At 39.5% G+C, this 24,229-nt stretch overlaps 1 long non-coding RNA gene across 1 annotated transcript; it reads left to right on the top strand.

Moving 5' to 3' along the window:
* Nucleotides 1–595: 595 nt before the first annotated feature.
* On the top strand, nt 596–23,601 carry LOC140528317 (uncharacterized). Its single transcript, XR_011975142.1, has 3 exons — nt 596–1,559; nt 17,317–17,559; nt 23,423–23,601. It is a non-coding gene; the product is annotated as an uncharacterized lncRNA (long non-coding RNA).
* Nucleotides 23,602–24,229: the final 628 nt, after the last annotated feature.

The following is a 24,229-nucleotide window of genomic DNA, read 5'->3' as shown; positions in this document are numbered from 1 at the left end:
ACATTTACTACCAAGGATTCTTACCAATTATAAAACATATAGGCTTAAAAATAGAGAGTTCCTTCTTCTCTTCCTTTCTACTATATCTTTCTCTTCTAGTCTCCTAGAGTCTTTCTTTTACACAACTCCCAGTACCCGACCCTTGACTTATTCAGAGCCACCAAGGATCACAGATCATTCATAAGTAAATATAGCTAGATAACTTACTCATTTGTGATATGTGTATTTGAATTTGGAAAATACTCTTTTGGAGGACCTACTATGTCTTGAATTTTATCCAATCCCTACACAATGGGAATCAGACAAAGTGTGTTCCAGGGTTCATTAACAATGCTTTATTTACACATATACACACATAAGTATATAGATCTAACCATAGATCTGTATTTCTATTTCTATAGATCTATATGAGTGTGTATTTATTTATCTATTTATCCTGTAAATATCTGAAGGACTCCATATCACAAAACCAACAAAGATTCAGAAAGTCACAATGTGAAAATAATGAAAGATTGATGACACTGGAGGAAGAAAAAAAACAACAACAACTTTTGAAACGATTGATTTTCTCTTTTGTAGCTACTGTTGTATCTTTTTCCTCTTGCCAGGAATATTGATGTTATGTGTGACTAGCTGTGAGAACCGGGACAGGAGGAAGAAAGCGATGCATTACCTTCCTGAATGGGAACACGATGACATTTGTGACAGACTTTTCAACCCCCCAATCCCAGAGAGCCACTGAACAACTGCTTTTTTCCCCTTGTGATGGCAAAAAATTGAGAGTTGAAGAGAAAGACAGGCTTGTGAAAGGACAGTGAAGTATCCTCCTTTTATTTGGTTCCTCCTTATTTAATATCAGGGATACCAGTGCATTTCCACTGAATAGTATCATTACAGACTAATTTCTTTGAAAAATGCTTCCTAAGCAACGTTACAAACTGACAAAGCTTGCCAGTGAAAGTGGTCTTACAGAGCACTCTAAAATGCATTAAAAAGGTTAGATGCTAATATAAACATTCATTGCATATTTTCTTTCTCCCATAGTTAAAGATCCAATCTTTCTCTACAGAATGCAGCATAGTATATACATTCTTCATATGCCTGCTTGCCATTCACTAATATTACTCATGGGGCTGTTTTTTTGTTCCTACCACTCTGCAGTGAGAGTTTAAGGGTGGACTAGAACTTGGAAACTGAAATTGATGTGGATCTGGGGTGCACATTGTCTTGTCAATTTTATGTAGATCCATGCTAACTGCTTATTTTTGTCCTTGATTTCCATAAACGGTCGACATACTTTGACAACCTTCTTCCACATTTCTAACTGCCTGCCACGGAAGCTGATGAATAAAATAATAGTGACTACAGGAACAAAAGACTGCTGATGACACATGATGGAAGACTTGATGAAAACTTGCAATCTGATCAGAAGGCTGGGAGAAAGATGAAGGGTGAGAGAACTAAGCCTGTACGTGGTACAACGAGATGGTTCAAAAGATCTATGGGAGAATGAAGATGATCTTCATTTCTTCTAGAGGAAAAGATGTTTCCACTTTGAGGTACTAGATTAGTAAATAGACGACTGGATTTGAAATTGGTAGACCTGTGTTCAAAAGCCAACTATCCTACTTAGTATCTGTGCAACATTGAGTGAGACGTTAGAATTCTCTGGTCTTTGGTTATAAATCTAAAAAGAAAAATGAGAGCTATGAAGGGCTTATCTCACCACAACCATGGAAGATGTAATGCAAGTATTATTACCCCCATTTTATAGATGAGGAAACAGAGGTTCTGAATAGGGAAGCAACTTTCCCAGGACCTAGCTAGTAAATATATAAAGTAGGATTCATATTTTGATTCCCTGTCTAAGGTTACTGGCAGTTCTAAATCTTATATTTTAGATGGAGATATCAGATAGCTTAGGAATGAATTATTTTAATTTTCAGAACTTTCGTGTTGTAGCAAAGAACTAGAAACAGGGTAAGTGCCCATTGACTGGGAAATGGCTAAACAGTTATACTAACGCAACAGGATTTTATTGTGTTGTAGGTAATGACAAATGTAAGAAATGAAGAAAAAAATGGGAAAATTCATGTGAATTGGCACAGAATTAAGGGAAATCATGAAAAACATGTAAACAATAACTACAGCGATGTAAACAAATTCAAATACTATGTAATTATAATGATTAATCTGGGAACAGAGAGGAAAAAATGCACTTCTCTTCCTTAGAGAAGTAGGGGATTATGGGTATGGATGCTGCATAAACAGCCTTCAGAGGTGGTAGCTGGTTTTATTGAATTAGTTTTTTTTGTTATAAGGGAATATTCAGTGAGTCCAATCATGTGATAGAGTAGATCTGGATTGCAAAAAAAACTATATTAGAAAGAACAAAGAGATTTCAATAAAATATTTTTATTACAGAAGATTAAGTATTACAGTTGAAATGAGTTAATTTAGTTACTTCATAATAACTATGTTTACTGATAAGTCATTATGATTATCTAGTAACAAATGGGCCAGTTTAAAAACCTCTTTGGTAGTGAATGTCATTGTATAGTTGGATCAGATGGTCTCTCTCAGCCCCATTTAGTTCACCTGTAAAATAAAAACTCATTTACTGAAAGCAGAAGGGTGGATCATTTGAAATCTCTTCTTTGTATCTGTGATTCTAGGATTCAAATTTGATTAGACCTATAAGATGTTTTTTGAGTACACTGGCTGACTTATGAGAAAAAAAGTAGACTGTGTGTGTGTGTATACACACAAATACATATATAATATATTCATATTATTATAAATACAAATAGTATATTTACATATGTGCAAATATATACATATACACATACACATATCTTTATATAGACAGGTATATGTATACACAAATATATATGCACTTGTTTGGTTGTTCAGTTGTGTCTGAATCTTTGTTACTCTGGACCATAGAACACCAGGTCCTTTTATCTTCCACTATTGGAATTCTGTCCAAGTTCATGTATGTTGCTTCTATGACACTATCTATCTATCTCATTCTCTGCCATCCCCTTTTCCTTTTGTCTTCAATCTTTCCCAATACCTGGACCTATATGCATGTATGTATACAAGTGCATATATATACACATAATTCTCTATGTGAAACTTTTAAAGCACATAAACGGCTGCGGAATTGCTGTTGATAACATTGTCTGGCTATATGTAAATGCCCAGTACTCATGGTAGAAGCAGAAATTTGTAATTCAGTTATATAACTGAATAAACATTTATTAAATACCTACTGTGTACTAAACATTTAATAAATACCTAACTATTTTGCCAAATTTCACAGTTACAAAGATGAAAATGGAACGGTTCTATCTATTGAGTTATTATAGGTTTAAGAGAAATTGCCTATATTTCAGAATTCGATCCTGTAGGTAAATTTCCTATGTAAATATTTAGTAAGTGGTCATACATTTTTAAAATCATAGCCCTCCAATTATGTGAATGTTCCTCCCAAAGTAGGTATTCCATTCTTATACAGTCCTCACTATTATGATTTTCCTTGTCTTGAACTGGAATTCATCTCCCTGTAATTTCCAACCTTTGTTCCTGATTCTTCTTTCTGAAGGCAAGAAAAGTAGTACAGGTACTGCCCCTTTTGTATGTGAACAATTTGGCTGATGAAAGGGACAAACATGAATATTGGGGGCAAAACACATTTTTGTATGAAAAAAATAATTAAATTAACTTGTGAAAGTTCCCCACACCAGAAAAACTCTGAAGAAAAGTAGTTTGCTGTTGTTGTTTTTATTTTATTGTTTTTTGTTAAAAAAAAAATAGTCCAGTCATGAATTTAGTGATGTAAGGCAGAGGTGTCAAACTCTTGAGTAAAACTCTCAAGAGCTACATATTAAAATATAATAGGGAAATGTTTTAAAAATAAATAAAAACACGACATGACATAGATATTGCTAGTTTTTAGAAGTTAACATGTTATCCACAGGCAGACATGTCTATTTCAGCTTGATACCACTGGTGTATGGTTCTCCTGGTAAATAAATTCCTTCTAGAAATATATTCTGAGAACTGCCCTGTGACTTATCATCTCCAGAGAGTTTCCTGGGACACTAAGAGTTTAAGTGATTTGCTCATGGTCACAGAGTCAGTACATGTCAAATCATCGGATTAGAGACTTAGAGCTGGGAGGAAACTTAGAAATTGTCAAGACCAACTTCCTCTTTGGCAGAGACACTTTAAGTGACTTGGCCACAGTCACAAAGATAATGAGTGTCAGGAGTGGAATTTGAACTTAAGTCTCCCTGATGGCAAGTGCAGCAGACTATTACCTAAACTCACATCTTCCTGATTTTGAGGTCAGATCTCTATACACTATGCAATAAACCTTCTTCCCATGTCTGTTTAGATTTTCGTAATTCCTTCCATTTAAAATGTTTCCTTCTTTCTGGATAGTTGTGTAACACTAATAGCAGGGGATATAGAAATAATGTTATCCTCAATGCAGTGTGAACCAAGGGAAAGAACTTTTGAATTTGCCACCGAGAGATCTAGGGTTCAAGTCCAAGTTGTGTCCCATGGTAGCTATACAGTCATAGGCGAGTCTCATCAACATTTCATGTTTCTGTATCCTCATCAGTAAACTGAGAATCAGATACTATTTGCCTCACATGATCATTGGTGGGAAAGTACTTTGCAAACCTTAATATGGAAATATGTTCTTTCTACCATAAATTAGTCATACTCTCAGAATTTAGCTCCAATTTTTTTTAAACTCACATTTACTGGCTATAGGAACATTTGTCTTTTCTTTTTTTTTTAGCAAAAGCAGTTTCTGGATTTTATTTTGTAAAGCAGAGTCAAAGGGTTGGTTACTCAGGGCTAAAATGCATAAAGAATTGGCCATATCCATTTCATTTATGAGTAAAAGTTAATATTTGAGTTTTCACAGTGAAGAAAATGAATGCCTTTAAAATGCATCTGCCAATTGCATGATAAATAATAGCAGAAGCTAGTAGCAAAAATTATTCACCTTAATCTGGTGACAACATGCAGGTGTCAAGCAGTCAGAGATATTGATAAAATTCACATTAGGGAAAGCACCTAGGACTGTGAAATGAGGGGTTTGGAGTTTATGATCTCTAAGGGTCCTTACAGCTCTCATAGGTGGTATTTTAAAAAATATTCATTTTTCTACAGTCCTTTTTAGGTATAATGTTTTATATTCTAAGTCCTAATATTTTGTGGTCCAAATTTCCTTCTTTCTTTGTTATTCTATGTTTTAAGGTGTATGTATGGTTCCCTCCAGCCCTAACATTCTGTGTTTTAACATTTTATGTTAGCATCACATAAGATTCAAGTTACCCATGGGGCAACTGAGAGATTGTATCACCAAGGCAATATTCATAGCACTGGTGGTGACTATGAATATGCCAGCATAGTTCTCAATCACCAAGTATAAAAGACTCTCCATATCGAAGGCAGAAGGAAAACTGCCAGGCCTAGAGGCCTGAGGGCTACCCGAGTCTTCCCTTACCTCTATCGGAGGTCTTCGGTTGGCCAAACCAGATGCTCATATGAGAGAAAGGACGTTCCAGAGTCAAACAAGGGTTGAGCTTTATTTCAGGGTCTAGTTACAAGTGCAGGGGAATTCTTCCTTAGGAGGGAGCGAAGAATCTCCCAAGGAGGCAAAGATCTTACAATAAGAGATTGGAAGTAGAAGTATAAGCGGGGAGAGAGGGGGAGGGGAAAGCGGAGAGAGGAAAAGTGGAGCCTAGTGTCCTGTCCGCTCCGCGCCCCTCTGCCCAAGAGAACTTTCAGGCTTTCCTGATCCTACTTAAACTCTCCAGCAGCATAGTTTGCATCTGAATACCGTGCTGTTAGATAACAATAGTGTGCCCAGATCCAGGACAATCTCGAGGGCGGGGAGAGCTCTCTCCCATCACGTTTCTCATGGGAAGAGGCGGAAATACACGAGATAGCTTGGTTCACCTCGATTCCCAGTCGTTTCCTGGGGGGTCTCGTGAGAACTCTAAGATTTAGAAGTTCCCACCTTTACCCGCCCGAGACTGTCCATATGGAATTGACCTTCCATCCCCAGCATCTCCCCCTTTTTGTTTTGCGCTGCACGCACATGGCTCTAGAGCAAACAGTGGCTGGAGGCTGAGTGGATTAGGAAGGCCTTTAGCATATAAGTACCCCACAACAAGACTTCATTTACACAGAAATCTGCAGCTAGCACAACTGACAAAGAGAGGCATCAAATAAAACAAAGATGAAGCTAAATGGCTGAGTTACAACAAGAGAAAGGGCAATCACTAATTCCAAAGCATATTCTAAGAGAAGCAGCTAGTGCTGGCGCCTTACACATCACCACCCCCTCAGTCATGCAAATGGATCTCAACGGCCAAGCCTGAATGGCCAAGCCTGTGGTATTCAGGCGAAAAGTTGGTCACCCCTTCCCCCCGCAATGTCCTGGGTTTGTGATATCAAAGTCCTCTTTCAGCCGCTGGAAAGAGATGCCTAGATGGAGTGGTCAGCAATGTTGGGATGAGTGCTGCTTCCTCTCTGGGCAGCAGGGTTAAAGCTGTCATCAGCAGACTCAGGTGGTGCATGATCCTTCTCCGGGGTCTCCAGGCTCTCCGGGGTCTCCGCCTCCTGCGTCTCTGCCGTCTCCGACATCGGTTTACACCTACGGATCCTTCTAATGGGAATCCATGCATTCCCTTTTCCTGTGGAGACACAAACATACCCTGGACCCCATATTAGTATCTTATACGGACCTTTCCATTTCCCTGAAGCCATATCCTTTACCATGGCCCATGTGTCCTTATTTCCAGCCTGGGTATTACTTTCCTTGCGGGGTTGTCTTGGAATAGTCACAAAATGTCTCATAGCTGGAGTAGTATGTGAGTTTTTTGAGATATGCAAAAAATTGTGTGTATACACAGCTGTATCAAGCTCTGATTGTGTTAGGCAACCTCTTAATCTCCCCCTTTTTTGTTTAGCGAGAATCGCCTTTAAGGTGAGATTGGCCTTTTCCACTATGGCCTGGCCTTGTGGATTGTAGGGGATTCCTGTAACATGTCGAGTCCCTAGATCGCGAAGGAAGTGTGTAAGGGTTTGAGAAGTATAGGCAGGACCGTTATCTGTCTTTATTTCTAAGGGTAAACCTGAAACAGAAAAACAGTGCCAAAGATGTTGAATTACTTTAGCACTTGATTCACCTGGCTGTAAAGTCACCATAAGGAATCCGGACCATGTGTCAACTGTCACATGTATGCACTGGCCCTTAAGATGGGTGACATCCATTTGCCAAATTTCATTGGGTGCCAAGCCACGAGGATTGACACCCTGGTCTAGAGATGGGTGGAATGGGATACATTGGAGACAGCTCTTAACAATTTTTCTGGCTTGTTCCTGAGTTATCCCATATAATTTGCAGAGGGCTTCTGTGGCTAGGTGGAACCTATCATGAGCCTTTTGGGCCCTTTCCTGTGGTTCCACAGTGTGCCCTACAAGGTATAGTGAATTGTCTGCTATTTGATTTCCTTCAAAAATTGGTCCTGTGCCATTAGTATGTGAGCGCACATGTAAAACATAAAAAGGGTGTGTTCTGTTATTAATGGTAGTCAATAGCTGCTCACACTGTGAAAAAATATTGGACTGATAATCTACAATAGAGTCCTCAATCCGTGAAATTAATAAAGATGCATACTGACTATCAGTAATAATGTTAATGGGTATGTCATTATATATTTGGAGAGCTTGGATTATAGCTTCCAACTTGTTCTGTTGAGTAGAGGTGTAGGGTGTGTTAACTATATATATCTCTTGGGAAGCCGAATTATAAATAGATGCCTTGTGATGTTTTGTGGCATCTGTAAAAATGTTAGGCCCTTCTACTGGGTTTGGTGAGTACCTTTTCACTGGTGCTGGGGCCCACTGTAATAACTCTTTGAATAGGAAAGTTGAATTTGGTTTCACCTGGGCCCACTGGAGTATAGTGGCCCAAGAAACGTGATTCTGAGCTAACTCTTCTACATCCTTAGTGGTGAATGTAGCATAAAGAATTGGCTGTCTTTGGTACATGTGGGTAGCCCTTTTTACTGCCTCTAGTGCTAACCATCCTAGAAATTCCCACTTGTTTAGTAAACTGCTTCCTGTTTTACTTAAATATACCCATTCTAGGGGCTTCTCTTTTTGGTGTATGACGGCATAGGGAGGTGTGGTGGAGATAATAGATACCTCCACATCTCTTCCTGGATCCCACCGGAATGTGGTGGACTCTAAAAATTGTTTTTTTATTGCCTCTATGGCCTTGGCTGCTTCAGGAGTCAATGTTCGTGGGGAATTTAAAGCAGAGTCTCCTGTCAATAGTGAATATAAAGGTTGCATGAGAGGTAGAGGTATAAGCACCTTTGATCTTATCCATTGGATAGCTCCTACTAGTTTCTGAGCATCATTGAGTGTTTGGATCTTTATATCCCATTTTGGGGGTTCCGGCCGAATGATGGTGCCCTGTATCTGATATCCCAAATATTTGTAACTGGGTCCTCTCTGTATCTTTTCAGGAGCAATAACTAATCCTAGTCCTAGAAGGTTCCTTTCTACTGCTTGGAAACACTTCTCCAGATCCTTGAGCTGAGGTGCAGCTATAAGGATGTCATCCATATAATGGATGATTTTGCATTGGTATTGCTGTCTGAGGCTTTCTAATGCTTGATTAACATACCACTGGCAGATGGTGGGGCTGCAACTCATACCTTGGGGCAATACCTTCCACTGATACCTCTTTGCAGGTCCTTCATTATTGGGGTGAGGTATTGTAAAAGCAAACCGAGGACAATCTACTTTGTTTAAAGGAATGGAAAAAAAAAAACAATCCTGAATGTCAATGATTATAAGTGACCAACCATCCGGGATGGCATTAGGAGAAGGGAGACCTGGTTGCAGGGCTCCCATAGGCATGAGAGACTGATTTACCTTCCTTAGATCTGCAAGGAACCTGAATTTCCAGGATTTTTTCTTTATAACAAACACAGGAGCATTCCAGGGTGACTGTGATGGCTCTATATTTCCTTTTTCTAATTGCTCCTTAACCAATAGTTGTAGTGCCTGGAGTTTTTCTGGAGTCAGGGGCCATTGCTCCACCCAAATCGGGGTGTCTGACTTCCAATTCAAGGGTGGGGACTCCAGTGCAACAGCAATGGCCCTTACTAAAAATTTGATAGCTTCATCCCCAGGAGGCTCATGATGTCTCTGCCCCAGATGTTAAAACTAAGTCCTGGAATCACCAACGGCCATACATTCCCTTGGCGATCCTCTGCCTCCCACTTTACTGGGTGCATTGTCTCTAAGGTATTTTGGCACCCTCCTATTCCCCACACTGGTCTCTGGCTTTCTTTAAGCTTCCAGTGCCGGGGTACTGAGCGACCGCTAAGGCAGGTCCTATCCGCTCCAGTATCAAGGAGGCCAGTCATGGGAATTCCATTGAGCCAGATTGTACACTCAGGTCTATTCTGTCCTATTTCCTTTAGTAACTGGATTTGAACTGAGTGCTTTAAGGGAAGGGCAATAGCTATGGGAAGCTGATTGTCTATATGAGCTGGCTCGGCTACCACATTGGAGCATGGAAGTGCTGTGGTGCCGGTGGGATAAACTCCTGTATATATAACTACGGGTGCATGAGAGGGGTTCTGTAACATCAGGGATTCCTCCTATATGGGGTCTCTCAGGGGAATCATAGTAAACTGATGAGCTGTAAGCTGGCACTTCTCTAAGCTGTAAAGGTGTTGCATTCCTTCCTCTGGACCCATAATCTCCTGTATTCTCCCTCCAAGGGGCCGTCCTGATTCTCTGCCAAAGGGTACACTTTCGGGGCCCTCGAGGGGCCCCTCACCCCGTTTCCCAACTTCCTACATTGTCTAGCTAGGTGACCTGGCTTTCCACATGAAAAACAAGGGTCCTGGCCCCTCCCTGTACTTATTTCTTTCCTACACTCTTTCTTAAGGTGTCCCGGTTTTCCGCAATTAAAACATTTTTTCTCCAAAGAGATATTACTTAAGGCTGCGGCCAGGTACTTCCCTTGCACCTGTGCCAAGTAGACCTGACTTCCTACCCTGTCACATCTTTGTATCATTTCTTCAACAGATGCATTCTTTGGCAGTCCCAGCATTGCCTTTTTGCAGTCATGATTACAATTCTGCCGCAGCAATGTCCTCAACACTATCTCTGTCCCTTGATTCTCCTCTCCCATGTCTCAGCCTACTGCCTCCTGCAGCCTGGCCACAAAATTAGTAAATGGCTCAGTGTTTCCCTGCGTAATCCTAGTCATGGGAAACTCTCTCTCTTTCTTAGAGGCTATAACCTTCCAGGCCACAATAGCCATTCCGGCAATCAAGACATAATCGGTGCCGAGTACTGTAATTGATTTCCTGTAGCCTCAAACTGCCCTGTTCCTGTAAATCGCTGATAAGCCTGGAGGGCCTGAGCCCCTAGCCCACTGGTAGTGCTCTTTACCCTCTGAGAAAATTCTGATACCCAAATCACATTCTGCCCAGGGGTAAGGCAGGCTCTAGCTAAGCTCTTCCAGTCATTAGGAGTCAGAACGAACTGACCACTGAGAGTCTCAAGCATGGCTATGACAAAGGGTGAATTGGGGCCGTGCTTGGTACAAGCCTCTTTGAGAGTCGCTACTCTCTTCCACTCTATAGGTATGTGGCTCCTCCGAACCCCACCGGGGACACTGGGGTCCTCTATTTCTAGCACAGGAAATGTCCCTACGTCTTCTCCATTCTCATAGCCTTTCGTATTCCCTTTTCCAAACTGGACTGTGGCCCTGGACTGTCTGACCAATGGAGCATGCTATAAGGAGGCGCAGAGGGAAGACACGGCGTATGCTCCCCTGCTTCGCCTTTCCCATCAGCTAGATGGAGCTCTGAATCTATTTTTTCTCTACACTCCTTAACTTTCTGCTCACCAGGGTTCTCCCCTCCCCTCTCTCCGCTTCCACTTTCATTCCAATCCCACCCTGGCCTCTCCGGCCCTTCCAAAAGGCTCTTAATTACACCGTATGTCAGGAAATCTAAATCCTCCAGCTCCCCGGGGCATAGTTGCTCATAAGCGGTCATTTGTTCTCCGACAGCTCCCCATCTTTCTCTTGATATTCCTGTCTGCTTGAGCCAAGGAGAAACTTTCCAAATCCTTTTACAAAATTCTCGGAGGTCGTTTAACTCTATAGTGACCCCCGCCTCCCTGCATTCCCTGTAAAGTATCTCAGCCCAGACCTCCTGTTCCTCTGGCTTTATTACTGGCAATTGATTCCCCATCCCTGCCCTTTTCCCATGGGTGTGGGAAGCTACTCTCAGTCTTTCTCTCCTTCCGAATCTAGGATTCGGGACTCGCGTCTTTCACAGCCCCTTCCGGGTGTTCCCAAAGCACCCAGGATATCTGCACTCCCAGTCGCTGTTCGGGGCGCCAACTGCCAGGCCTAGAGGCCTGAGGGCTACCCGAGTCTTCCCTTACCTCTATCGGAGGTCTTCGGTTGGCCAAACCAGATGCTCGTATGAGAGAAAGGACGTTCCAGAGTCAAACAAGGGTTGAGCTTTATTTCAGGGTCTAGTTACAAGTGCAGGGGAATTCTTCCTTAGGAGGGAGCGAAGAATCTCCCAAGGAGGCAAAGATCTTACAATAAGAGATTGGAAGTAGAAGTATAAGCGGGGAGAGAGGGGGAGGGGAAAGCGGAGAGAGGAAAAGTGGAGCCTAGTGTCCTGTCCGCTCCGCGCCCCTCCGCCCAAGAGAACTTTCAGGCTTTCCTGATCCTACTTAAACTCTCCAGCAGCATAGTTTGCATCTGAATACCGTGCTGTTAGATAACAATAGTGTGCCCAGATCCAGGACAATCTCGAGGGCGGGGAGAGCTCTCTCCCATCACGTTTCTCACGGGAAGAGGCGGAAATACACGAGATAGCTTGGTTCACCTCGATTCCCAGTCGTTTCCTGGGGGGTCTCGTGAGAACTCTAAGATTTAGAAGTTCCCACCTTTACCCGCCCGAGACTGTCCACCTGGAATTGAGCTTCCATCCCCAGCAGAAAACATTTATTTAAACACCAGAAAACCAAATCTCAGAACCAGAAAGCAAAATCTATCATGGTGATCAAAAGGTTAAAAAACATGATCACAGCAGAGGGCAAAGCTATTCCCAAACCTCCCCACCTCAGCCAGGGCCTTCTCACTATCAACTGTCATGAGCCTGAGCCTTACTGTGGCCGTTGGTCCGCATTCTTTCTCCTCTGACCCAACCCCACTCATTCACTTCCTCCAGGTTCTGGTCCACCCTTCCTGTTCCACCAGTTCAGCACGTTCCTCCCACCACATATGACTTAGGCTTCCAGGTGATAAGCAAATCATATGAGTCTATTAATGAATGAGAAGGATCTTCCCACTTAATTTACTATTACAGAGATATATAAATAATCTGTAGTATAGTAACAACAGATTCATGTCTAGAGAGTGGCAAAGAAGACATTGCCATCCAGACAGCAAATCTAAAAAAGGAGGCAAGTAAGGAATAAAAGATGCACTGCCCAAGTGATGTCTTCAAATCTACTTTATATTAAAAGACCTAAAACAAAGTTTCTTAACCTTTTTGAGTGTCATTAATCTCATTGAATGAGATGAAGTTTAGGCTTATTCCTGGGAATAATGATTTTAAATCAATAAAATAACATACATAGTATTATAAAAGGAATCAGTTATACATATAGTCACATACATAAACATGCCCAATTTATAATACATATATAATAATTTATATTGTTATCACAATACTAAAAAGAAAATTGACCATTTGAAATCTAATTATAGATCCCCCAAAACTCCTGATTTAGAGGAAAGACTTTGGGGGTTGGGTGGACCCCTTACACAGATTGTATGGGAGGATCTGAACAATAGGTAAATAGAATTAGACACTGATTGTGAATTGTCCTTTGAGCCATTGATGAAAGAATAGATTTTTTAAGATATTAAACTATTAAAACTATTAAGTCCGTATTTTGATCTGATAGAACTTAGGATGCCACTACTGGAAAATAATATTTCAAGAAAAACTCAATGGAATCATAGAGAATAAGGAGAAAAATATATAGGAGACTAATAATAGATCATTTAAGCTCTGGATTGAGAACAATATTCATAATTTGTCTTCAAAATAATAATAAGGGCTAATCATTGAACAGAATAATTTAATTCTAGACTTTGGAGGGAATTTCAGAAATCATCTGGCCCAATCCTTACCTATGGATAAGATTTTTCTCTACAGCATGAGTGAATAGTCATCCAGCTTCCCCTGTAAGACCTGCAATGATAAAAGAATTGCCACAAACTAAGGCAGCCCTTTCCACCTTGAGATATAACTCGTTGTTGCATTAAACTGTTAGGAAAATATTTTATTTGTAATATCCTACACTAAGCCTTCATCTGAAACCTCACTGTGTTGCAGTGATGATCCTGGATTTTCAAAAACGATGCTGGTGGAGCCTACTCGGATAGGTTCTAACTGAATGGCAGGGCCTCAGTTATGAGACTGCTGACAATATGGCCACCCTGCTGTCAGAATTCGAACTAAATGAATTATGGTCATAGAATATGATCACAGGATGTTGTGTTGAAAGGATTAAGAGCAGAGAAGAAACTCTTTTCCCTTGTCTGCCCTCAATGGTGTTCATCTTCTTGAGTCAACAAAATCGTAGCTCAGTAATATTTCTTTACAAAAGCAAATCTTCTCCCAACAAATTTTAATTAGTGTTAGAAGCCAAAGCAGCTTATCATCCTAAGTAGGGGTAGAAGCAAAGCAAATGATATTTAATACTAATTATAAAGGTGGGTGGGGAGTGCTATTGGGTAGGTGAGAAGGCAGAGGGAGGAAAGGGGAATGAACAAGTATTAATTAAGCACCTACTACATGCCAGGTATTGTGTTAACACATTGCAAATATTATCTCATCTGACATTATCTTATTTGATCCTCATAACAACCTATGAGGTCACTACCGTTATTTTCCGCATTTTACAGTGATTAATCTGAAGTAGATAGGAGTTAACTGACTTATCCAGGATCACAAGCTAGTTAACATGTGAGACCAGACTGGAACTCAGATCTTCTTACTCCAGGCCCAATACATCATCCACTGCACCACATAACTGTGTCACAGAACAGACATCTCTGAGATTTAAGGAAAAAAATATGGCATAGTTTATTGTGTGGAACCTAGAGTAGGGAAGATCTGATTCTTTCTCACTTCTAATAGTTATTAGCTGTATGTATGATGACAGGTATTTAACTTAATACCTCAGTGTTTCAGCTTCCTCATCTTTAAAATGTGGTTAGTAACACCTGTAGTACTTATCTCACAGGACTTTTGTAAGTTTCAAATGAGACATATACTTAAAGCTTTTGACCAACTTTAAAAATCTACTTAAATATCTTTTATCTTTTTTAAAATCTGGTGAGTCTGGGGAAGTCATTGGCCATTCTGCCCATTTCTGAGAGACAATGTGCTTATGCCATGAAACTGGCTGCCCAGCTGATATAAGGAAGGCTCTAGGATGACATATCTGTGAGGAAATTTTAGAAAGGTAGAAAGGGCATGAAGGTACACGCAGGCAAATATACATACACACATCCATATATGTATGTGTGTATGTATATAAAGAGATACATATATATGCATACACACATATATACACATATATGTATATGTAGATATGTGTGTATATATACAGAAACACACACACACACATATATATATATGTGTGTGTGTGTGTATGTGTGTGTGTGTGTGTGTGTATGTGATTTGCAGAAGGACAGAGCACCAACACCAAGAACAATCAGGACAGTCTTCACAGGGAAGATGGAAGATAAGCTGATTGTTCATTGGTAGAAGGGTCTCGATAATCGTTGAATAGCCTTCCATTTTAATCTTGATAACAGATAGATAGATAGATTGCTCTTTGAAAATACTGAATTTCTCTTCTTCTACTCTGCCCAGGGATTTATGCAGTCTATCATTTCAAAAATTCCTATTGTTTTACACAAAATGAACCCTGTTCAGGGCAAGTCCAATCCCTGGAGCTTTCAAGATGTCTGCCTTCAGAGAAATAGAATTGAGCATATTAGCTGGACATGTAAATCACTCTTCTGTAGGACCTATCTCAGATTTTGGCTTCAGAGACAGGAGGCAGGGGCATGTAAAGGTTACCTTACTCCACTAGGTGGTTGAAGTCTCTTGGATATTTCTCCTGGTCTCACAGAAGGATTGGCTATGTTATGGAATGTAAGACCAAATGGTTTAGTTTCTCCTGTCCTGATCAGATTGAGCAAAGGTCAGTCTTTCTCTCGAGGAGCCTACAAAAATAGTTCAGGCTCAGGGCTTATAAAACTGAATACCAAATCTTGCCCTCACTTCCAGCTTAGCAGAGAGCTTCCTCTTAGTCTCAGACTCATGCAGGAGTATTGTAAATACTGGGTTATAAGCATTTGAGGATAATGTTGGGAGTTTAAGAAGAGAAAATTTTTAACAGTAATTGGATTAAACATAATAGTCAATCAGAAATGACAAAAGCATTTCCTTATAAAAGTGTATTCACAGTAGAGATTAGTAATGGGTCCAATTGATATGGATTTGTGACTTTCTTCAGCAGTGTTCAACAGTTCAAGAATTGCTATTCTTGAAAGGAGAAAGAAAGAAAGAAAGAAAGAAAGAAAGAAAGAAAGAAAGAAAGAAAGGAAGGAAGGAAGGAAGGAAGGAAGGAAGGAAGGAAGGAAGGAAGGAAGGAAGGAAGGAAGGAAGGAAGGACATGATGTGGATGGAGATGAAGAAAGGTTGGGGACTATCAAGACTTGAATGATGGGAAGAAAAGAGGTCAAGAATTTTAAGGGTGGACAATAAATATATAATTGAACTGATTAATTATAAGGTCAATGCTATCCAGGAAATAAAGATGCAACAGGGACAGTAGTCTGGAAGAACATGAAATAATAGATAAACCAGAGGTTAGAATAAATTCAGTAAACTAGGAGGAAAGATGTAAAAAAAGGTGATCATTATGTGAGGGCTACTTCATAGTTCAAGATCTCAGAAGTTGTACAACTTAGGGTCATGGTGCTTACTATACCATAACCACTACCACAGGTGGTTAAGGTAGAGTGGAGATGTAGGTCAGAGGAGTCTGAGTACTAGAGAGATTAACAATATAAAGGGAGATGATGTGAAACAAACTGAAAAGGTCAATGAGTTAGTTTGGAGTCAAAAAATGACCTGAGTCCAATATCTCCTCCATGACTATGTGTGTGGTCTTGGACATGTCACCTCACTTCCTTGGGTCACAATTTCAGACATCTGAGTGGCACAGTATATAAAGTCTTGAGTTTGTATTCAGAGAAACTTAAGTTCAAAACCTGCCTCAAATATTTTCTATTTTTATTACTTCCAGAAAATCACTTAAGCTCTTTCAGTCTCAGTTTACTCATTTGTAAAGTGGGGATATGTAAGTCATAAGAGTTGACATGGATAAAGTTGGAGACCAGAATCCCACAGGTATTCACAACATATATGGTGAAGTCCCCAACTATAAGATCAGTGTTTCAGGTGCACAGAAAGGCTGAGTGAAGTGCTAAAATCCTTTCAAGGGAGGATGGATGACAGTAGTGACGATGGAGTGGATTTCCAAGGAAAAGGGGTTTCTGAGTCATGCAACAGAGCATAGTCTGGAAGTGTTGGTGGGACTCAAGGAGTGTGTTGACTCTTCTTTTGGGTCTGGTATGTCTAAGAGGCATTACAGAGTGCATCCAGCATTTGAGAGCTTGAACAATGATAAGGATGAGGCATGTCCAGAGGTGGAGAAGATACTATGAGCATAAGAAGATGGAAAGGACATGAAAGGAAAAGATCTAAGACGAAGGAGAATTAATCAGTATTAGATCAATCTTCCCAGAGATCACAGGGGAAGGGAAGGGTATAAGAGGATAGAGATGGGGGGGGAAGATGGGGAAGAGGCATTTAGGCAGGGCTGTTAGATAGGAATAGGAGTGTATAGAGAGATAGCGGAAATTGGCTTTTGCTTCAGCCACCTGATTCATACAGATAAGTGTCATAGGAGATGGGAGTTTGGCAGTCACTATATTAGTAGTAACTCTTAGTCAGATATTCAGTTGACCTAAGAAGAAGACAGGAAGATTGATGGTACTGAATTTGTTTCTGAAAGTCTATATGAAGAAAGCTACTCAAAGGAGTCATTTTAATTTTCTGTACCTTTCCTTAGCAGGTTGTGTTGCAAATGATACCCTATGTTCCCTGTCCACCTCAATTCTTGAAAGAAATTGTGGTTATAACCAAGAAAGGACAACAGTATCTACGGAGTCAGTGATACCTTCTGTCTCTTCAGCAAAAGCAGTCTACTTAATTGGATGATCAAAAAATGATCATGGAATCTTTTCTCAGATGTTATCGGAGGGTGGCATAGGGGGAAACGAAGTTGAATCACTGCCATTTCTCCAAATTATAGGTAAGCAAGTCATGTGTCAAGTAGTTCTGCAATATCAGTCTCTGAGAACATCCAAGTGAGAGCTGGAGGTCCCACAGAATGGGAATGAAGGGTAGAGTAAGTGCTAGACTGGGCAGCTTGACTCCTCTCTTTCAGAAGTGGCCTCACTTCCTGATTCCCTAGGAGACAAGGAAGTTTCTTGCAGTGAAGGCCATCCCTTTTTTGTTTTGTGATTCTTTGTTACAAGGTCTACTCCACTAGTCATTTTCCAACTGTAAGTCCTATTCCATTCAGTTTCAGTGAGATCTATGAAGTCAAATTTGTCTTTTAATTTTGGGATATCTAGCTTTTCTGTTATCTTACATTTGCAGTTTACTCAGGGATTAGAATGCTGGGTCTGCAGTCAAAAAGATCTGAGTTCAAATCTGTGCTCAGATACTTATTAGCTATGGGACCCTGGGTAAGTCATTTCAGCCTGAGTTGGAGAGGGAAACATCAAATCACTCTAGTGTCTTGGCCAAGAAATCTCCAAATGGTGTTGCAAAGAGTCAGACATGACTGAATGACAACATTGAATTATAAAAAGCTATGGGTTTTAGTGTTATCTCTTCTTGGTTCCCTGCACATTATTCATTCTTTTCTTCCTACTTTCTTCCACGATTGACCCTGATGTTTTCTCTGGTATCAGGTTTGGCAGAATTACATGGACAGTTTTCTCCCTCCCTAAAACTTTTCAGTTTGCAGTTCTCTGAATCACCTTCACAAGAAATCAAAAGAAAAGTTTTAATGACCCTTGATAGATGTACTTCATGCTTGGTGAAGAGCCCATCAATGCTATATTTTATGTTATGGTCCAGAAATTCAAGTCCTATTCCCAGGCATCTTCTTACCAGACATTCTCTTCCCTAAACCACTTTTTATTTTTTTTTTCCCTTATGATGTCTGAATCTTCAATCAGTAGCAGTGATGACCATACTGTCTAAGCAACAAAGGAATGAAGGTCTTAAGGTTTTATGTCTGTGTGTTTGTTAGTTTGGGGAAGACATCATACATCCTTTGTGTTGATACTATTGTCCTTATATTACTCACCAGGAGAAAATAACAACAGCCTTCAGCTTTAGACTTTCCCCACTGGACCTACTTTTCCTCAGCTATAAAATGAGTTCCTTAATAATATAATTGAATCAAAAAGTAGACAATCTTAAGATTCCATTCAGTTCTAATAATTCTCTATGTTCTAAAATTTTCTATGCCAAAACAAAGCTGTAATTTTCATTTTGGCCCTGAGTTAAATTTCCCAAAATGATCTTGGAGTGAAAGGTATAAAATGCATATAAACAAATATATGTCACATATACATATTTCTATATGCAGGGGGTATAGAAAGCCTTAAATAAACTCTTTATTACAAATTGAGTTGGAAGAGAGAGACAGAAGCATCTGGATAGAGGTCCTCATAGGCAGAGACCCTGGGATAACATGAGACAACTCCTGTGGGGAGGGTATATATAACGGGGAAATAGGTCAGGGTGAGACAAAGGAAAAATTAATTAGTTATAAAGCCACAGTTGCTAATTTCACTAATTTCTCTCTGTCTTTCCATTTCTTTCTATCTTTCTATTTCTGTGTCTCTATCTCTCTGCCTCTTGTAAAGTCACTATAGTAATGTTGATTTTTAAATACATTTTTGATATATTTTGTTTTCCCATGAGCAGTATCTCCAAATCTATGCCTCTCTTGACCATAAATATTGGTTCTTGTTAACTAGGACCTAAGATCATCTGTGTCTGTACTGCTCATGGAAGTGCACTCTAAATTTTATTGTCCTGGGACAAAGCAGTGACTGCCTCACCCTAGTGAAAACTCTGTTCCAAAAGTCCTTTCTAGGTCTAAAGTCCTATGTTCCAAAGGCCTTTGAGTGCTGATATTCTATCTAAATGCTTAAACCAGAACTTTCTCTATCAGTGATTCCTTTGCTCTTGCAATATTATGAGTCAAAATGAAGAAGTAGATCATAGCTTAGGCTTTAATATGTAAATTATAGTTTCAAGGTACTTTCACTCACCTAAGACATTTTTGTACATTCAATACTTCCATGAAGGGTATTATATTTTCTCTACAAAATTCTATTATAGCCTTAGCTTCAATGGAAGAAGAAATCCAAAGGGATTTTTCTTTCTTTATGGCTATGGAGCTGCCTCCTTGAACTTAGTTAACTGGTACAGAGAGGCCAATTTAGAGTAAGGTAGGCCAAGAGAGTACAGCATATAGAGGGGCCGGGACAATTTTCTCTGCTCCCTGCAGGAATGCTATACTTGACCTTGGGTCACCAATATACATTTCCCTAACCCCTTAGAAAAAGGCTTTCTTCAGAAGAGAATTAGATAGTTAGAATAAGCTTCAGGGGTGGGGAACCTTCGGCCTCTAAGTCACATATGGCTCTCTAGGTCCTCAACTGTGGCCCTTTGACTGAATCCAAAATTCACAGAACAAATTCCCTTAATTAAAAGATTCGTTCTGTAAAACCTGGACTCAGTCAAAAGGGTGCACCCAGGAAATGAGAACACATGTGGCCTCAAGGCCGAAGGTTCCCCACCCCTGATAAGGATTACAGTTCTCATTTTATAGATACATAGATAGAGTTGCAGAGAGATTGTGCACTGTCTAGATTCAAACAAGTATAAGTGTTGGAGTCCAGACTTGAACCCAGACCTTCTTCCCACTAGACTCAGATGCTTTTAATTAAATTGTGCATCTAGTTTTTTCTAGGAGAGTCTGGATGTTAGAACTGCTAGGGACTTTAGAACATAAAAAATTAGAGCTGGAAGAGAACTTAGAAATTAGAATATTAAGGAAATAGGAGAGATCTTGGAAATTTGAATGTTCATGCTAGATGGAGCTTGGAGAAATGGAATATTAGAAAATGGAATATCAGAGTTGAAATGGGTCTTAGAGATGATCAAATGCCAGCCTCTCTTTAGCGAAATTAGAATTCTGGCTCATCCCTGTGAATATTCAAATGAGCAGCAAGTTCTTTGCTTAGCATTTCTTGAGTTTGGATGGGATGGGGGGGCAAGGTGGGTGTTGAGGGGGAAAAAAGAAACATGAAATCGAGTGGTGCTAATGTAGGTTAAAGGAGAAAACGTAGGGGGGTGGAGACAGGGAGGGCTTTTGAAAGATGTAACTGCTTCCATCTGTTCTCTTTATCTGTAAATGATGTAAAAAATTAGTTTCTGCCAGAAGTCACTGGATATGCGATTACAATGTTTAATGATATTAGTATAAAACGAGGAGATAAACTCCTTCATTTTACAATGAAAAAAAAGACAGAATAAATGAAGTCAGAGTCAGCTTTCAAAATGAACTCTCAATTAGAACATCCTTCTCAAAAAGTTGTTAGGAAATTCAGGGCACTGTGTAAGCAACTAGAAAATCACAAAGTCTTGTTGGTCTAATGCTAATGACAAGATGAGCACATTTCCCAGAGGCCTATGACCTCTGTGTCCTAGCCTCTTAGTCTGGGTTATGTGAACATGCAAATGAAAGAGAATTTGTTAAGGATGGAATAGTGGTGGAATGTCCTTCAAACCAACAATGCAAGGTCAGTACCTTTGGAATTTCAGTTTGGGCCACCTTCTCTTCATTCTCCTCAACCCTTAAATGTTATATCATGCATCTTTGCGGTTCTAGGAGTCAGGACCTGGGTTCCACGATCATGTTATGCAACCTTAGTTAATTTAGTCCCTCATTAAACATTTAATAAGTGACTACTATGTTCCAGATACTGCACTAATCAGTGGATACAGAGAAGGGTAAAAAGTAAAAGGTAAAGGAAAGTAAGCCATTTCCCCCTCTCTTAGGCCTAGTTTCTTCATCTGTGAAATGAGGAGGTTGAATTAGGTTATTTCTGAAGCAGGAAATATCCCATGAGTTCTAGCTCAGCTCTGAAAGACTTAACATGATGCAGCAGTCCCTTATTGGTTTCCATGACTGGGAGTCAGGGGAAGGGAAAGGTTTTAGAAATGATAAGTAACTGAGCCAGAAAGATCTGCTCAAGCATTACACTTTAAAAGAGGAGAATGTGTCCAAGGGAAGACTGGCACTGGATGCATACTAATTGTGGGAGTGATTGCTCTTTCTCTTCCTTTCCTCTTATGGCATACTGAGAGAACAGTTCCTCTGACTCTTCAATGAGACCCATGTCAGTAATGAGTAATCAGGACTTGCTGTGTCATCTCAACAAGTCAAGGGTCTATAGCATAACACTCAGAAAGGAAACCGAGGAAAAACCCAGCTGCAAAAGAGGTTCCCCACCTCAGCAAATCAGGGATTCCTCCAATCATCATCATTTAAATATATATATATATATATATATATATATATACATACACATATATATATACACACACGTACACACATATACACATATATACACATATGCATGCATATGTATAAATATATGTATCTATACACTTACATACATGTATGTATATATATGTATATTTTTAAGTAGTTTAGGTAGGAGGCACTTCAAGGCTGAATCACAGTTTAATTCATTTATTCAATAAATGTTTATTGTTTTCTGCTTTATGTAATATGCTATTCTAGGCAATCAGGATATGAATACAAAATGAAACAATGTTTTAATGGAGAAGGCATTCAATTTCTGATGTATTCATTGCTGAGATATTTGGTGGGAAATTTTATTTTGTTTTGGGGGTTTTTTTGGGAAATTTTAAATAAAAAATACATTTTCAACTAGATTTTCAAGTCTTCCAGATCCACTCAGTATAGCTATCATTCAGTCATGTCTGATTCTTTGTAACCCTATTTAGAGCTTTCTTGGCAAAAATGATAGAGTAGCTTGCCATTTCCTTCTTCAGCTTATTTTATATATGAGAAAACTGAGGAAAACAGGTTAAATGACTTGCCCAGGGTCACACAGTGTCTGAGGCCATATCTGAATGGAGAAAGATGAGCTTCCTCAATCCAGGCTGGCACTTGATTTACTGTGCCACCAAGCTGCCCCATCAGTATTGTAGAATCACCCCAAAATGTTCTTCTTTTGAATTATTAAACCACAACAGTTTGGTGCCAAGAAAAACAGTGCATCTAGGTTTGCATTTATTATGTTGAATAATTGTCTTATTAGTAACCATAATTCCTATAGTTTTTCAAAAGTAGTAACTTGGGAATTTTACAGAATTATTTATAAGAAACATTTTAAATTAGGTGTATCTAACTAAATATTTGTCTTAAAACACCTGAAAATACATTTAAGAACAATTGTTTATAATGCTGCAGTTAGGCTTCCTATTTATAGTCAAACGGCCTCGATCCTAACATGAATCAAGATGGTTTATAACCGTTTAGTTCAATTATTTCTTGTCAAGGAACTTCTGTCCCTTTGGACTATACTGGCATCACCTACATTCATGGCTGGGGTGAGTTATTCAACATAAATTATTCCACTAAACTGAGACATCTATACGTAAAGATATCCATGGTGTATGTATCAACACAGGTTTTAAGAATTTCACTTCCTAAGAAGCAGAAAATTTTATTTGTCAAAAAACCCAGTTACCAGGGGGTCAACTCTCATAAAATGAGCCTCTCTGTACTCAGCTAAGCTGGTTCCCAAATAACAGAAAAATAATCAAAATAAAATAATTTCCAACAGCAATCCTAATTTCATTCATACATTGGACATTTTTAAAACTGTCTCTACTTCTCCATATATTGCTCTTTTATGAGCACAAAGGTGGTGCAGTGGATAGAGTTAGAAAGTTGTTGTCTAGTTATTTCGGTCTTGTCTGACTTTTCATGACCCATTTGGGGTTTTCTTGGCAAAGATACTGGAATGATTTTCCATTTCCTTTTCCAGTTCATTTTACAGGTGAAAACTGAGGCAAACAGAGTGAAATGACTTGCCCAAGGACCCACAACTAATAAGCTTCTGAGGCCAAACTTGAACTCATGAAGATGAACCTTCTTGACCCTAGCCCTGGTACTCTATCCATTGTGCCATCTAACTGCACAAAGAATCAGAAAAAGTAGAATTAAAATGTGGCATCAGAACTTTCTTGTTGTGTGATCTTGGACATGTCATTTTGCTTCAGTTTGCCTCATCTATAAAGTGGCGATGTCAAAAATACCTACCTCCCAGGGTTGTAGTAAAGATCAAATGAGGCCACCATAGTGTGGTGACTGGCTATTAGGCACCATATAAATTTTAGTCATTTTTATTATTTTATTAGTCTCTATCTTGGACTCCCTCTTTGTCTCTATCTCTCTGCATTTCTATCTCCATCTCTTTTTTGTCTCTGTCTTTGTGACACTCTCTCTGTCTATTTGTTTATCTCTCTGTCTCTCATTTATCTCTGGGGTTCCATTGCTATAAAGATCTCCTAATAAGGAAACTACCTCAAACACTTCAGATCTGGAACTTCCAGTATTAGTGAGTTGCCTGGATGATCAAGAGGTTACATGATTTAACCAGGGCCACACAGCTAGTGCATGTCAGAGGTGAGACTTTAACTCAGATAATCCCAATTCTGCATCTGGTTCTTTATCCACTGTTCCATAATGCCTCATTATGTGTAAATACCTCAGCATAAGACCTTACATTTATATAATGGTTAAAACTTACAAACATTTTCATATATGTTATCTTATGTAATCCTGTGAAGTA

This window comes from Notamacropus eugenii, chromosome 1 (genome assembly GCF_028372415.1).
Source record: "Notamacropus eugenii isolate mMacEug1 chromosome 1, mMacEug1.pri_v2, whole genome shotgun sequence".
NCBI lineage: Eukaryota > Metazoa > Chordata > Mammalia > Diprotodontia > Macropodidae > Notamacropus > Notamacropus eugenii.
The sequence above is the reverse complement of the archived record's forward strand: the minus strand, read 5'-3'. Positions and strand labels throughout refer to the sequence as shown.